At 39.6% G+C, this 17,500-nt stretch overlaps 3 protein-coding genes across 3 annotated transcripts in view; all 3 read left to right on the top strand.

Moving 5' to 3' along the window:
- The window catches only part of LOC138060576 (transient receptor potential protein-like), a 209,190-nt gene that overhangs the window by 59,847 nt on the left and 131,843 nt on the right, over positions 1 to 17,500 (top strand). The window lies entirely within an intron of this gene.
- LOC138060578 (uncharacterized) overlaps positions 1 to 17,500 on the top strand; it is a 91,660-nt gene that overhangs the window by 22,958 nt on the left and 51,202 nt on the right. The window lies entirely within an intron of this gene.
- The window catches only part of LOC138059748 (short transient receptor potential channel 4-like), a 33,767-nt gene continuing 27,985 nt past the window's right edge, over positions 11,719 to 17,500 (top strand). The window contains exon 1 of the mRNA XM_068905356.1: positions 11,719 to 11,790. The gene's annotated coding sequence lies outside the window, so the exon portion shown is untranslated. The remainder of the gene's footprint in view (positions 11,791 to 17,500) is intronic.

Below are 17,500 nucleotides of genomic sequence, written 5' to 3' on the forward strand. Positions count from 1 at the left end.
CTAATGTAGTATTTTCCTAATGCAGTATTTTCTGCACATCATTTTAAACTTGACACGAGATTGCATTGCCAGGTATATTGTTATTTTTTGTCAATTAGGGTTTCGTCTTAAATTTCCAGATGTGCGCGCGAGATGATGACGAAGAATATCAAGACCTGCAAATGCAAGAAGTCAAATCTGAACTCACCGAAGCGAAAGGTAAATTATCGGAGGTGACATCACAACTTAATGACATGGAAGTTCAGCTTCGTGAGGCGACGTCTAAACTTGAGGAGAAACTTGACGCTCTGCTGACAAAAGCTGGCGAGAAACAGAATGAATAAGGAAAGCCAGAGAAAGACGAACCCGCCCTTAAAGGAAAAAAAAAAAACAAAAAACAAAAAACACTGACAAGGAGAGTTTTGGTATCTTCATAAATGCCACGGTGCTTGTCAAGTTCAAGTTCAAGTTCAAGTTTATTGCACACTATTAAAGTTAATACAGCATACGATGGCTTTAAAAAGTTTGTTGATATGTGCACTGTGACCAAAGTAGCCGAAGCTTTCGTTTTGGTCAATGAAAGGCAGCTGCATTTTAGACCCCATTTGCAGTGACTTGCAAACTCTAGTTGGCGGTACAACATGTATAGAGCACGTGAACTAGAATAGATGCTTGAATGCAAAACCAGAAACCACTGAGGGGAGAACTGTACTTCAAAGTAAACCGTGTGGGGTGGAGTTCCTTTCTCTACCGTGGCTAAAGTTGTACATGATATTTTCAGGAGCGTTGAAGGCAACAGCAACGCTTTCGGTTATAAGAACAGGTAGTTCACAGTGTTCGCTTAGAAGAAAAGAGCCATTTTCTGCTACACTACGCTTAGTGTAAATGAAAAGCCCTGCCAAGTTATCGCCCGCGTTTGTTTGCATTCTTATGGCACAAGAAGCTAAATTATGCGTGGTAATGATGCACAATGCATTTCAGTGGAATTACCTTGAGCTGAATACTTTGTATTACACTGTTTACTACACTCATTTTGAAACCCTTGCAATCTGCCTGATTGGTTCTCAACAATGGATTTATTCACAAATCGCACCATTTTTTAGCTTTAAGTCGTATCCTTTTTCTAGCCTAACAAAATGGTGAAAATTTTGGTCTGAAATCATAGTAAAGTGAATAAATGAATGAATAAATGAGGAAATAAATAAATAAATAAATATCAGTATGGGCAAAAACACTGTTTGATTTCAAAATGGGTGTAATAAAGTGGTAATTGAACTGAGTGGAGTGCAATTTTGGTCTAAATAATACTTGCGATTTCAAATCGAAAGCATAGCTGATTTTCGCCGACTATAACCGTTGCCCATCAAGCAATGGCTATTTTATCGTGGACGAGCACCATGACTTACCTTTTATGTAACGTTACTTTTGACTTAATCATAAAAGAAGTTAAGTTATCGCGAAACGCGGAAACTTTTCTCTAGCTCGTTGGCACACAAAAGTTTCAGGCGAATGCGCGCAGATTGATGCTGTGCTCTTTTCTCATAATATACACCTTAACGTACGCTTTAGTTTTTATGCTTTAATTGAATGATTATTTGTATAAATCAGTGTTGTTCAAAGCTCTGTTATTTCTGCTCTCATGAAAGATACACTGTAATCGTTTGTTGTTTTCGTTATATTTATTAAATTTGATATTTCGTTCGCATGATTTGTAATTCGTTGTTTTTGCGATTGCCTGCATTAATATTTCTAGACATAAGTGGGGAGAGATTCAGGAAGCGATAAAATAGAATCCAATTCGAAAGCTGAATTACCGTCAATTGAACGCGAACTTGCGAGAATTGTATTTCTTTCGTTGGCACAGTGATCTATCCTTTTTATTGTATACTTCGATGTGTAACAAAGTGATCAACAAACAGTACATTCCAAGTTTAAAATGGTATGGCACTTTTTAACTCAAGGGATCACCTTAACCAAGAAAGCACTTACTCGGGCTGGCTAAATTTAAGCCCTCGCTATTTTAGTTCGATTATGCTGTAATCCTGCGTATAGAGTTTACTTGAGAAGGTACATTGTTCCGCAATGGAAGCTCCCCATTTTAACACTTTTCAGTTAGAACAAGTGGTCAAACGGTGACAAACAAATCCGTTTGCAGTACAAACATGTCGGCGAGAATCAATAGCGGCAAACTTGAGGCTGAAATATATGTTGTCCGCTACTATGGTCCCAGAGGCCTTTCTTTCTTTCTTTCTTTTCCTCGAACGAATTATAGCCGCGAAGCGGAGACAACGAAATGCGAAGAAAAATCTCCGGTTTCGATCACTGCGAATCTCGCTTCAATGCAGATGCTAACAGTCAAACCGGCTTCAAAATCAGTCATAAAAAACAACCATGCAATGACAGTCGCGCTATCACCTTCTTGACAACATTCTCGTCAGCGGCAATTTTGAATCGAGTAGACGTTAAAATATCTACTAATCAGAACCGGCAGTCAGACACGCACTGTAAACTTTGCACGGAAGTGGGATTCGCAGGGACCTGCAAAACCAAAGGGTTTTGTTCTTTTTTTCTGAGTTTGCATGTTCGATCACCACTAAGCCAACGCCGCTAAATTTCTGTCCGAGGAGAAGGACAAAGGAACCTCCGGGACCAAGATAGCTGTTTGTCAAAAATTAACAAAATGAATGCCTTGTTTACTGCCTCGCCCAATTCCAAGAATTCGACCATACCGTAAGAAATGTGGTCCGTTAATAATAAGCCACTACTTAATGTTGCTTCAATCGAATTCGTGGAATTCGTCTATGAAAGTAGGCGTAACAGTAAATCAGAGTGGGTGTGTTCCATTCTACACTTGATGATTTTCTTAGTAACTGTGGTTCCTTATCCTACCTGCTGACTCATTAGCGCTGATTAATAGCGAGTTCAGCTTATCTTGCAACGTTTCTGGTTTGTATCGAAAGGCGGAGAAATTAATAATGACAAAAAAAGACCAACAGAAGAATGTACTTTGTCCCTCCCCAACCCCTCCCCAACTCATACCAGAAAAACAATGTAAATAATTATAAATAGCATCGATTGACTAACAAACAAACTTATCAAAATCTCATAAAGTTCTAACTTTCGCGTTAACTTTGTGTTAAAAATAATCACAATAAACACAAATGCTAAAAGGCTGTGGAATTGACATCGTTATCCCCTTACGGTTAGGGAACAAATTAGCCCAATATTTTTCTAACAAGCACCAGCCGTATTTGAAAAAACGCTAATGTGAGAGCTTTTGCAACTTATCAGACTCATATTCAGTAGGAATTAAAATACTGTTTGCACATGAGAGTAACCAATGCTTTTATACCCCGAGCGAGGTAATAGTATATTCATCATAAACTGCTTGTACAAATTCAGTTAAATAATCTTTAAGGCAGCTGCTACATTCTTGGACCAAATTCCTTGATAAAAACATAAATCCCTTATTTCTTCACCGTCTTGGATGAAAACCCAAGAAAGAAAACCGATTGAAGGAATTCGCCTTGCCCCATCACCCAACCCAATATTGCTTGGAAGGTCGGCAACTGAACAACAAAGAAATATGTGCTATTAGGCAGCTGGAAGGTTCGTATTGCGAAAAACTGTGTCCGAGGTTGAAAATGCGCCTCGGGCAAGCGAGCGAACTTAAAGTAAAGTAAAGTAAAGTAACCATATTTAACGTCGATAACTCGTAACAGTAATTCAACTGACAAACCTGAGGTCGACGGTGCGCTCATTTTACTCCCCCCTCTCCATCAGTGCTCCGTTTTACGGGTATTTAAAGCTACTTAGCTACACGGAAAGGAAAGAAGTCGAAGCAAGTATGCGAGATCCGGGAATCGAACTCAGGACCTCTTGCACCAAGGTCGCGCACTAACCGACTGTGCCATCCTTGCTCCTTACCAGCAGCGAACGAGTGAAATATTTTCCAACACGAGAAGAGAAATTTCGTATCTCCAAGCGGTCATGTAATATTCTAGATCTATTTATTTCATAAACACCAATGAATTTATTTTTTTTAATTTTAATTTTAATTTTTTATTTAAACAATATTCAAACAAGAAGTTTGCCCCAAGAGTTACAAAGACTCATCGAGGGGGCTTACCTCGAGTATACATACATTTCATTATAGGAGTAAGACGGTAAAAAGAGCTTACAAATCACAATGAATCAACATGCTGACAGGTAGCACAAATGTACACTTATTATGTTACATAAAATCGGTTAGAATCTAAGATAAACGTCTGGACAAGCAAAAATAAAGCCTTATTTTCATCATTAGAAAGAGATGGGCATCCAGACAGGAAAGCCGATAAAATTGCTGCATCAGACATATGGGCTTACCTGTCAGCAAAAATCTGAGCAGCTGAGGAGAGTACTCTATACTTTAGTTTAGACAGCAAATAAAGGACACTTCAGGAAGAAATGCTTTACAGACTCTGAATAAAAACCACAGAAGCAGGCTGGCGATTCTTTACGTCCTATTTTAAATAAATAATAATTGAGAGCACAAGCATGTAAACGGAGCCGTGTATGAATTATAGAAGAAAACCTATCAAGAGCAACTTCGTAAAGAACATTTTTTGCAGGAAATGAAAAGTAGGATAAAAGGGATTTCTTAAATACACTCAGGGAAAGAGTGCTCCGTACGTCAATACTTAAATTATTCCATAACCTTGTAGTAGATGGAAAAAATGATTTATTAAAACGTTCAGTGCGACTAGCAAGAAGTGTAAAATGTCTAACATTTCGTAATGAATAACTCGTTCTCTCAGAGACTTGTAAAGAAAGTAGGTTTTTAAGATAGTGTTTACAATCTTATACTTTAGCAGCCTCGTACTGCACATGCTCAAGGATATCACATTCGCTTTCAGTACATCCATCCCAAACCAGGGCGAACGAGAGATTTATAAAGCCTCTCGAGAGTGTTTCTACAAAGTTTGAATTTTAAACCCTTCAACATATTCGCTCTCTTGCTAGCTCTCTCGTAGACATTAAAAATATGTGGCTTCCAAGATATATTGCTAGCAAACGTTACGCCTAGGTGAGTATGTTGCATGACTTCATCAATTACCTCATTATCAAACAAAACAAAAAGATGAAAAGGCTTAAAACGCTTGACCGAGAACGTCATACATTTAGTTTTGGAAGCATTGATAGTTACAAGCCACCGTTTCGCCCAATCACAAATTCGCTCAAGGTCAGAATTTAATTTAACTGCCAAAACGGTGGGATCGTCAACAACATCAGAGTGAAGTATCGTCAGCATATAAAAGACAATCTGACTGGACGTTAACGGCAATGCCGTTGATATAAATTAAAAAAAGTAAAGGGCCAAGCACAGAGCCTTGTGGTACACCGGAATTAGTACCAATCCAGTCGGAGGACTGGCCGTCGATAACAACTCGTTGTTTACGATCAGAGAGGTAGCTGCAAAACCAGCTCAACAAGGGGTCAAGAACCCCAATCACTTCAAGTTTATATAAAGGACCCTTGTGCCACACCTTGTCAAATGCTTTACTTATATCAAGGTACACCATTCTAACCTCCTTTCCTTGTTCAAACGCCGCATAAATTCTGTGCATCAAGTAAACGAGCTGGTTTACAGTTGAATCACCAGGGCGAAAACCAGACCGTAAAGGAATGAGAAAACCAATCTCTAACAAAAAATTACATAGTCTGATAAAAACAACTTTTTCAGTAATTTTGGAAAATGAATCAAGCAGAGAAACAGGACGATAATTTGATTTAGACTGACGGTCGTCTTTCTTAAAAATTGGTATCACATTTGCAACTTTTCATCCCTCCGGAAAAACCCCCACCGAAAACGACAGATTAACCAGTTTAACAAACGCTCCCGAGATTCCATCAGCACAAATCTTTATTATCTTATTGCTAATGCCATCAGGGCCACACGCTTTACTGATATCTAAACAGCTAAACAAATCCCTAATTTCTCTTTCTGTAGTAGTCACGTGTGATAATATCCTGGAAGATTGAAAATACTCTATTTCAAACGGCAGCTCCGCCCGTACTATCATCTAAAGTACTTTGGCTAGCGAAATACTTGTTGAACAGCTCTGCTTTCTCCTTGGCATCAAAAATGGTTCTGGAACCTTCAACCAGTGGTGGAATTGTGCCGTGAATCTTTTGCCCATGTAATGATTTGACGATTCCCCACCATTTTTTAGAGCAAATGGTAGGATCAGACAGCTTCGAATTGAGATTCTCATAATAGATCTTTTTACTATGCCTAATTAGAGAAGATGTATAATTTCAGTCTTTGAATTCTATATTTCTCCCACGATGCCGGTAATTTAAGCCTTGAATGAATTTTAAGCAATCTATTTCTTTTTCTAATGGTTCCTCTTACCTTACCATTCATTTAAGGCTTATCGTGAGGGCAAATAACTACTAAACCATATCAAGAAAGGCATCGAAAGGCACGATTTTCATATGTAACCATAGAAACAGTGATCTTTTCACGTGTAAAAATAACATGTTTTATTTTTTTCCGAGAGGGCAGGGTATCGCATCCTGCCGCTAGGTTCTTCGTGTGGTCCGGAAATTCCTATCTCTTCCCACGGGCACGGTAACGCTAGGAGAATTTTTGTCCTGGACCTTTAATTTCCATTTTTTGACACCGAATCCGTTTACATACAGAAGTGTTGGAAATAGACACTCTAGCGAATTAACTTGAACATATCGTGACAGTTGATGACTATGGACAAAACCATGTTATACTTACGTTCTAATTTTAGATTGTTATGTAAAATCCTCGTTTTAATGACAATGAAAAGCCAGGCAACCTCGCCTGCAAATTCCTCTTCGATTGTGTAATCTTCGTCGGTTGACTAGCGTTTTGTAGTCCTTGTTAAGTTCACTGTTTTTCGAGTGATTAAAGCGGTTGCGTTCAAAAGGATAGTCTGGATCAATAGTTAAGGCCTAGTGAATTGTTCTGGATAGAAGTTCAAGTCCAAAGGATGTTTTTCAACAAGAAGTTACTTTTTATTAGACAAGAGGTTTGGAAATAGATTCAAATAAAAATAGTTCTCTTTGAAACGTTCAGTTTGTAAGCCGCTTTAAACTACATTCCCTATCAAGGGCGCCTCGAGTCAACAATTTAAAAAGTGTTTTCAGAGAGGAAGGGAGACAGAGGAAAAAAATAAATAAGTTATTTACCAGCTAGCGGTCGGTCCGCACAGCGAAAAACTTAAAATTCAAATGGACCAATCAGAGTTGAGGCTGAAACCACCTTGCGAGTTTCCGTTGTTGACTGCCCGGTCACAAGCCTCTGAGGAAAGCCGAAGAGGTGAATTTTAAGGCAAAGTTTTCGTTCGTCACGAGTCTTTCGGCCGCCGAAACACACGTATTTGGAGTGAAATTTATTGGGCTTTATGGAACTGTTGTTTTTATTGCGATTCGGGACTTTTCCTGTTGAGGAGAAAACGATTTGTGGAGTGAGGTCTGGAGGGCGATGGATGGAGTTACCGGCCTTCCTATTATTTCAGTAACGGCCTTCCGGATCACTTCACTAAACGGCGTCAAAATGGCTCGAAACTCGGCAAAAGAGACAAGTTGGTCACACATTTGAGGTAGGAAAACTTTATTTCAAATGAGATAGTTATTTACACAATTTTTTTACGATCGGTTATTTTCCCATACAATTCTCTATATACACAAGCTGTCGCATACACCACGTATTTTCAGCTTGGGGAGCCTGTGATGCACAAAGAGGAAGTCAAAATTTTTATGTATTTGCGGTCAATACGCTGCAGCAGTGGACAGTTACAGTTGTCTCAAGTTCGTTGTTCTAGTTGTAAAGTCGGACAGACATCTCACAGCAATAGATTATTAGAAGAAACTCAGGTACGATCTCAGTAATTGGAGACAGATTTGTTCGAAAACATGGTTAGGCAACTCTGCACGAACACGACGCGCAAAAGCAATCAGGACGTTATCTTGCAAACAATTTGTCAGATACAAATCACTGAGGGATTGAAAAACTCAATCCATTAATTAACCAGCCGGAAAACGTAGAATTATAAACAACGGCAATTTATCACCAAAGCGATCGACGGAGTGACTCCAGATCAATGGACAAGTCCCTGTCTTCGAAACGGTCGGGGAAGCGTTCTGCCCCTAATAATTAGAGCTTCACTTATTTCGGTTCAGTTCATGCTGGCTGCCAGAGGTTTTTCTCTTCCGTCGCTCTAAGAGAGAAAAAACCTCTGACATCCAGGGTAGGTTCAGTAGCTCTTTCGGTACGGAAGTCATGGTCAGAGATGTAAGGCAGTTGTTTAACTCAGAACAGTACGATTCGTTCTAAATCGTTTTGATAAACCTAGCTGGGTAAAATGGTGAATCAGTTTATAACTGACGGGGATTCTGGTGGTTCAGTAACTGTCTTAATCGGACCCGTAAGTAGCGGAACTTGATACAGGAATAGTTATATATAGTTTACGTCATAGAAAGTGCGGCGTACGGGGTTTTATGCACGAGTTGTTTGTGTCAAAAACCCGAACGAGCGAGGAACGAGCGAGTGAGGGTTTTTGACAAACAACTCGTGCATAAAACCCTGTACGCCGCACTTTCTATGTCGTGAACTGTTTATTACACATAAAATGAGAATTTTCATTAAAATACTTTTCTGAACGAGAATTAGAGACGAAAACTCACTAGCAATAGAAGGAAATGCAAATTTAATTTAATTCAATGACAAAGTACGATTTGCACGAGATGCACGAGTGATTGGCTTGGATAGCCCTTAACGCTATTGTTGATTGGTTATAGTTCTACACGTGAAAGAGCTGTACGCCATTCTGATTGGCTGTATAGGCCTTTTTCACATGTGAAAATAAAGCTTATAGATTTGTACAAATGAGCTTTATGGAATAAAATTCTCATGTTATGTGTAATAAATTGGTGTACATAACCTGAAGGCAGCTTTGTAAGTAGCATTCACTTAATGCTACTGTTAAGTGATTGTAATTAAAACTTCAAAATTTTGTTCATAACGTTTTTGAAATTTTACGAGTGACAACACAAATAAAGCAATTTGGGAGGTTAAAAGAGAGTAAATATCTTCGGCTTTATGCATGATACAAATTAAAAGTAATTATCTATCATAGTAATTGATATTTGTGACGTCAACAATTAGCATAAAACATTCTTGTCAGTATAAACATATTTACGTTACCACATTATTTTGTGTGTATTGTTGTGCAAACAAAAGCAAAATTTGGGCTGTCACAGTGCCTGTCATAAAATACAATTTACCAAACATGCATGCAAGTTATGTGACCTGCGTTTTTAACGTTAATTAATGTATACACAACTGCTATCCTTACTTAGTACTTATGACGTCAGCGGGATGTCCGACAAATAGCGGATGCACAAAGAGGAAATCAAAATTTTCATGTATTTGCGGTCAATACGCAGCAGCAGTGGAACAGTTACAGTTGTCTCAAGTTCGTTGTTCTAGTTGTCAAGTCGGACTGACAGCAACAGATTATTAGAAGAAACTCAGGTACGATCTCAGTAATTGGAGACAGATTTGTTCGAAAACAAGGTTAGGCAACTATGCACGAACACTACGCGCGAGAGCAATCACGACGTTCTCTTGCAAACAATTTGTCAGATACAAATCACTGAGGGATTGAAAGGCTCAGTCCATTAATTAACCAGCTGGAAAACGTAGCATTATAAATAATGGCAATTTATCACCAAAGCGATCGACGGAGTGACTCCAGATCAATGGACAAGTCCCTGTCTTCGAAACGGTCGGGGAAGCGTTCTGCCCCTAATAATTAGAGCTTCACTTATTTCGGTTCAGTATACCCTGGCTGCCCGAGGTTTTTCTCTTTCAGAGCGACGGAATAGGCGAGGAAAAACCTCTGGTACAGGTCGTTCAGTTCTTTGAGAACGCCAGTCCAATGGGATGCCGTCTCATATTCCCAAAGTCAGATTTTAACCCTACCAATTCGATTGGCTCGACGAACTGGTCAATTTTAACGAGTGCTTTAATTGATTTAGCAACGGAAAGTTGTTCAAACAGGTTTTCAATTGCTGTCAACCAGATTTCTCATGCCCATTGTGGCCACAATCGAAACGCCGCTACGTTCCGGAAATCGAGGCTTTGAAGGCGGAAAAAGTTCGGTGGGTTCTACATTTCTTTTGTTTTTTGTATATGTCCGCCAAAATTCAATTTCGGAATTTGAGATCCAAATTTTAAATTTGAGTTTTTATTTTCAAATTCGACATCGAAGTTTTATATGGAACATTGAATTTTTGAATTTGATATCGAACTAAGTAAGACGAACGTATCGTGGGAACCAAAGATGCTGATTGGTAGGTTTTTTCGAAGCCAATCAAACGGGGCATGGAAGTGAGGTTCTCAACGGCCTGTGTCAGAGGTTTTGCTCGCCGCTTCGCGACTCGCTATTCCGTTGCTCTAAGAGAGAAAAAACCTCTGGCCGTAGTTTCAACAAGGTTATATTCATAGTGAGTATAGTGGTACAATACTGTAATATACCACTTTCGATATATTAAAATTGAGTCCTAAACAAAAGGCATCATCTCAAGGCTCTGGGGAATAAACTCATACAAATCCTTATATATATTCCCCAGAGCCTCGAGATGATGTCTTTTGTTTAGGACTCAATTTTAATATATCGAAATTGGTCTATTTCTACTTCTACTGAAGAGCTGTAATTTCACATCATGTATTAGTAGTTTCACAGTAGACTAAGTGTGATGGATCTTGCTGACGTACATTTACTGTGCAATAATTTTACTAAGACATTCAAGGGTTTGTAAAATAAGAGTACAGTACCCTGATCAATTAAAATCGATGCACCACAGTGGTAGTGCAAGCGATTCCTCTACTAACTGACAAAACATTAAATCATGGAATTCAACATTTTGATGCAAGATGAATTACGGTGATATTTTTCCATCATGTAAGACAATAAGGCAAGAAAGCCAGGAAGGAAAACATGAAGATAAAGCACGTACCGACCCAATGAATTGATGAAGGAAAGAGTATTTAAACTAATAGTCTAGCTTATTTCTCCGTCAAACAGTCTTCAAAAAGTGTGCCTAACAATCACGAAAGTATGCTAAAACCTGAGTTAATATAAATAGCTGAACACAAGCACAAATATGTTCGAGCAGTATCCCCAACTCAAACCCGACTTTTTTTCGCTTACATTGGACGTACTATAGTATACTACAGTCGGGTTATACCCGGTACTTTGGGACTCTTTTTGTCGGGTGATACCCAGTACCTTTTGCGAGAATCGGGTATCACATTTCAGAAATAATTGACAGTATTCTCGTTCAGCGGCCCCTTTTTGACTGTAATTACGGTCATGTTTGTGTATCGTGACCATGAGCCCGTACTCTGCCTTATCTGACAGTGGTTTAGACCATTAGAGAAACATCGTCATATAATTATCACGAAAAATTTGGTACGAATTTCTGGCGATGATATAGACGTAGCTGTAGATGTAACCACACGAAATACACGTATACATATACGGAAAATATCTGTTTACAAACATTGCTTTTGTTATTCAAATTTGCCAACCACGAGAACAAAAGACCTTTTGTTTCGACAGCCAATGGGGCTCTGGTTGGCACATTAATGACAATGGGTGACGTTTGGAAATAAGTTGCTGCTGAGTTTGCGCCGGTGCTCATGCTTGACACTTCCCTTGCGCCAGTTGTATGTAAAGCAGCGCTACAAGTAGTTGAGGTGTACATTGCCATTGATTGGTTTTGGAGGTATGTTTTTTAAAAACCATTATAGTTGTTTAGCGATTGCAGAATACCCGGCCCACTAATCGTACTGTAAAACGAGCTGCCACCGCGGTCCGCAGTCCCGTAGTCGATGAATGAAAACTGTTAAAGGCAAGCAGTAAAATGAACTGGCACCGCGATCCGCAGTCCCGCAGTCGATGAATGAAAATTCTTCAAGGGCAAGACGATCTCGTGAAAGGTGTAGTTGACCGAACCGCAAAATGAAAGCTAAAATTTTACGAGAGTGCTTAGGCCTAATCACTGAAACGAGCGCTTAGGTTTTAATCAGTAAACGAGTGCTTTCATGTTCACACGATCTCATGAAAAGTGTAGTTGACCAAACCGCAAAATGAAAGTTAAAATGTTACGAGTGCTTAGGCCCAATCACTGAGACGAGCGTTTCGGCTTAATCAGTAAACGAGTGCTTTCTTCTTCACACGATCTCGTGAAAAGTGCAGTGCAGTGTACATAACTGAAACTGCAACCAGGTTTATTTTAAATCAGATATCCAACTTACGTCCAGGATTTCAAGAGATGAGATGCACGCTCCCTTTGATAAACTTCCCGAATTGCCCTGTGTCTGAACGTCAACAACAATAAGATTAGGGTTGGCGTTAGGGCTATTGTTATGTTAGGGTCAAGGTTAGGACTAGTTTTAGCGTTAAAGAAAACGGAAGGCCAGAAGTGAATCTTTTCTTTTCTTAACTTGTAGTATATGGCGTATTTAATGAAAGGAAATATTCCAGTATTTGGAAAGTTACTTTCATTTTGACGTCTTCATGAAGGGGGAAAGGCCCTCATTCACCACTCAGAGGGTGTGAATGGGGCTAACCGACTAGCGACAAAGGGCTAGAAAATATTACTGACTACCGACAAAACGAGAGAAAAATTACTAGCGACAAGAAAATTAACTGGGATTTACCGACAACCGACAAAGGTCGAAAATTCTAGCCGACAACCGACAAAGTTATAAAATTTTAACCGACAACCGACATGTGGACCCCCCCATTCAGACCCTCCACTCAATATAGGTCAACCACTTTGATTACCATAAATATTGGAGGTTTGTGGACAATTTATAAAGCGTGGCACAACTACGCACACCACAGGCTCGCAATGTGTGTTGTCGGTGCTTTAAAGGTACAGAACTCCTAGATGCGGATTTGGATTTCCCCCAAAAGATGAAGTTCTTCTCAGAGAATGAGTATTCTGTTTTATTAGAAAAAAAAAATCAACCAATCCGAATCATGTGATGCCTGTTGGGAGCATCAAGAACACAGCTTTTAAGATCAAGCTTCGTCTGCGTTCGCACGCTAATTCAAATTTAAAAAGTACTTCATTAAAAAAAAAGTGAATTGTGAGGACTTAAACTTCTGGTAACGTTCAGAATGAGGGATTCCGGTTCAAAAATTAAGATGCGCGTTTATTTATAGGACGTTTTCAGCCAACCTCTAGAGACACCAACGAGCAAGGGAAGCTCATGCATGAGAGATCTTTTGTTAGTCCACCAACATGGTGGCAATGAACACCTCTTATGGCAGCAACGCATAAAAGCACGAGAAGGGAACTTGTTTATTTGCATGTATTTTTCAGTTTTTCATTTTCTCTGGCGCTGATCTCAGCAGCCGTTCGGACTTCATTCCGCCGTACCTGCGATGGCAGTCCCCAGCAATTCTACTTGAAAAGCAAAAGAGTTTGACAGAGTTTTCTCTGTCCTTGTGTGGGCCCAATTCCTTTAGTAGGGCTAACGCTCACACGGAGGGATCGATGAACGGATCTTGATTTCGGATCGTGAAAAATCAACATTGTAGTGGGGGGGAGGGGGGAAAGCGGGAATTATCCCAGCAGTTTTGACCAGGATTATCTGAGAACAGAATTTCTTGATAATTGGTTTCAAGGCCTGCTAGGTTAATTGCATCTCAAGAGAATTGTCTCAGATAACTAGTAAAACAACCCAAACCCTAGCCCTAAAGCCTAACGCTTAACGAACGAGCTAACCACAAACCTTCACCCAAACGGGTTTAAAAAATTATTAGTCCAGTTTTCGTCTCTTTTCCTCAGAGATAAACATTGCTATAGAGCAGTTTAAAAAACGCAACAGTACCATATCCTCACTGCATACTCATTACCTCGTCGCACAAGAGTATATAATTAAGTTACGGGAAGAGTCCGCTCCTGCCCTCGCCACCACGACAACAACTCATAAATTGGCAAATTTCCAACATGACTCCCCTTTAATTCTCTTTATTACTCAGATTCCTCTTAAAATTTATAACCATAATCCCAAACGGAACTTTAAAACCAAAAGGGGCTGACAAAACATAATGCAAGGGGGGAATATAAGGCTAATAACATGATCTAAACAATCCATTGTAGGTTGCTGGCATGAGACGCTGGGGTCTGGCGTAGTGAAAGCGAGGCGGGAATAGGAAAAGAACCAGCAATAATGGACATCCTAGTATAATAACGAGCCATACCCTTACTGCGCCATCCCAAGTAACGGGATATATCATCCTGCGAACAACATAGCATATTAAGAGTATTCGAGAGGCCGGGCCTGAAGCTGTGAGGTGTTTCACCACAATCCAAGTTCGCCCTTTTGAGGGTGTTTACGTGAACGATTATTAAACGCAGAACCCAAGAAAGGTTTTTGGCCAATAACCCTTCCTCGGTCAGTACCCCTAAAGAAATAATCCCCGGTCAGCACGATGTTTAACAAATTACAAACAGACAAATAATATTCAATCCAAGCGACTGGGCAAACTCCTCCCCCTGGTTGCACTACCCCGTGTAGTCTTAGTCAAGGTCAAATTTAGCAAAAATCCCTTTCGATCCTTCAACCTGAATACTTGATTGGCCAGCAGACGGCCCAAATTCGAGGCACGATCCCCGTTGAAAAGAAATCAACCACGATGAAAACCGCATCCCTAACCAAAAATATACATGTTCACCGCGGTTAAGAGGGTACCCTCCCTAATTGAACCCCTAAGAGAATCTATTAACTTGGTAAACTTAACAAAAAACAACGGGACTGGCTGGGAAGGTAAAATAGCCCCAGCGGCCTGTTCCTCCCGAATAAACTTAAGATATTGTTTAACACGAGGGTGAGCTACGGGGTAAGAATCGTGCAAACGGCCAATATTGTTGAAAATAGCCCTGAGCTTCCCTCATAACGAGTCTACCGAGCCGGCAGCCAAACGCGAGGGGCAATTACGACCAACACGCCGACATGATTGAGTATGAACTACAGTTCTAACTGACTTGTCTCTTCTTTTTTTTTTTTTTTTTTTTTTTTTTTTTTTTTTTTTTTTTAGATAATAAAATTAACAGCTACAAACAAGACTACGGATGGCTTAAAGAAAAGAGTTACAATGAACGAGAGTGGAAAGAAAAGGACGAAGCGAAGTGACATTTATAGTAGTTTATAGTAGTTTTCCCCAGATATTTAAGAATTTATGTAGCTTCCTTTGGGCAATATAGCTTTGCTTTAAGACATCGAGTTTATCTTGGAGGCGGAGAAGAAAGCCTTCAAAACATAAGTTGCCATCACATGAACTTGTCGCGAAGATATGGAATTTTGCAATAAGAAGAGTGACATTAAGTGCCTGTTTATTTTTTATGTTATTATGCCAACCGTATAGGATGTTAGATTCATTCAAATTGACCACTTGTTTGAATTTCTGATACCACCAGCTGGTGAATCTATCCCAGAAAGCCTTAGATACGGTACAGTGGTACAGTAGGTGGTTTATTGTTTGCTTTTCGGTAGCACATAGGGAACAAATGTCACTATCAGTAATGCCAGCTCGAAAAAGGCTGGATTTGGTAGGTAAGATGTGGTGTATTATTTTATACTGGAAAGCAATTAATTTCGAGTCTTTGGTTATTAGGAAAGGCAACGTGTACACCTTGTGGATGCTTTCTTTGGAGAAACCGTAATTTAGAATTCTGTTCTCTGATGTTGGTGGACTTACGTTGTTGGTTAGAAGTGTAGAGTAGACGGAAGGTCTTCAAGAGGCGGGTTTAGGTGCGAGTTGTTTTGATTTAATATAATTTTCCATTCTGTAGGAATGGCAGCGACGAGGCCATAGTACAGTGTAAAGGGAATACAGATGTTCACTTTGCGAATGAGCTCGTCCAGTGAGAAGAAGGTGTTGTCTTCTTTTAAAAATTGTTTAATACGTATAATCTTAGCCTCAAATAAGGGTTTGAAAAAAACTGGCCGGTCTCCAATCAGGATGCGACTATTATTCCAGATGATTTTGTTGTGAATGCATTGGTCCTCCGAGAATTTGTCAGCATTGTATTCTTGCCAATACTTAAGTAGCGTGTGGTAGAAAGGTGGAAGGTTGTCAAGGTTGAGATGCTTGATATCGTATTGACATTTGGTTAGAAAGGATAAACCTCCATATTTGGCAGCGGTGAACTCTGGTATTATTTTCCATGCTGGTTGAACGTTTTTGGTGATTCTCTTGATCCAAGCAATTTTCAGCGCTTTATTCATGATTTCAAAATCCATCATTCTCAACCCTCCTTGACTTATGTCACTTATTATGGTCTTTCTTTTTATTTTGGCTGGTTTTCCTTCCCATATAAAATCGAAAGCTAGTTTGTTTATTTCTTTGACGTAACAATCGGGGATCTCGAGCACAGAGGTGTTATAAATTAGCTTCGACAAACCTAGGGTTTTCACTATTTTGATTCTGCCATGGAGGGTAAGCTTCCTTCTTTTCCAATTCTTAAGCGTATTTTTCAATTTGATAATTTTCTCTCCAAAATTCAGCTTATTTGCAGCGTCGGAGTTGTACGAAAAGAAGATGCCGAGAGCTTGAATCGGTTCTTGAGGCCATTTGAAATTGTATGGGGTATCAGTTTTGTTTCTCCAAGCTCCAAGCTACATCGCCTCTGTTTTACTTGTGTTTACTTCTAGACCCGAGGTGTGTTTAAATTCACTTAGAAGCTTCAAAAGGTTAATAACAGATTGATGGTCGTTAACGAATACTGTAGTATCATCAGCGAATTGGGTGACTTTTATTTCCTTTCCGCCAACGGTAATGCCTTTTATGTCATTGTTGCTTTTCAAAGCCCTTGCGAGAAGCTCAATGCCAATTACAAAAAGAAGGCCCGATAAGGGGCATCCTTGCCTAACGCCTCGGTGCAATTGAAAAAAGGGTGACGCGTGACCATTGTTTAGGACACAGCTAGATACATTGTGGTAGATGACTTCTATCCATCTTTGAATATCTAGGCCAAAATTGAACAGTCGAAGCGTGGATAATAGATAGTTCCATTTTATTGTATCAAAAGCTTTTCGGAAATCCAAAAAAATTGCAATTCCAGGCATATTTAAGCGCTTAGTGAGAAACATGACATCTTGGATTAATCTGATGTTTTCGCCTATGTAGCGGCCTTTTACATATCCGGTTTGATCAGGATTAATGATTTTGGGCAAGGTTTTTTCTATTCTTTTGGCAATGACTTTGGTAAGTATTTTATAATCTACATTCAATAACGAGATCGGGCGTAGATTTTCAAGTATGGATTTGTCTTTGTTCTTTTTGGGAATGAGAGAGATTACCCCGCGCCGTTGACTAATCGACAGAGAGCCGGACTGAAAGGCGAAGTGGAAACTAGCTAACATTTCGGTTCGCAGCTCGGGCCAGAAAAATTGGTAAAATTCAGCTGGGAAACCGTC

The sequence above is a fragment of the Montipora capricornis genome, chromosome 8 (genome assembly GCF_036669925.1).
Source record: "Montipora capricornis isolate CH-2021 chromosome 8, ASM3666992v2, whole genome shotgun sequence".
NCBI lineage: Eukaryota > Metazoa > Cnidaria > Anthozoa > Scleractinia > Acroporidae > Montipora > Montipora capricornis.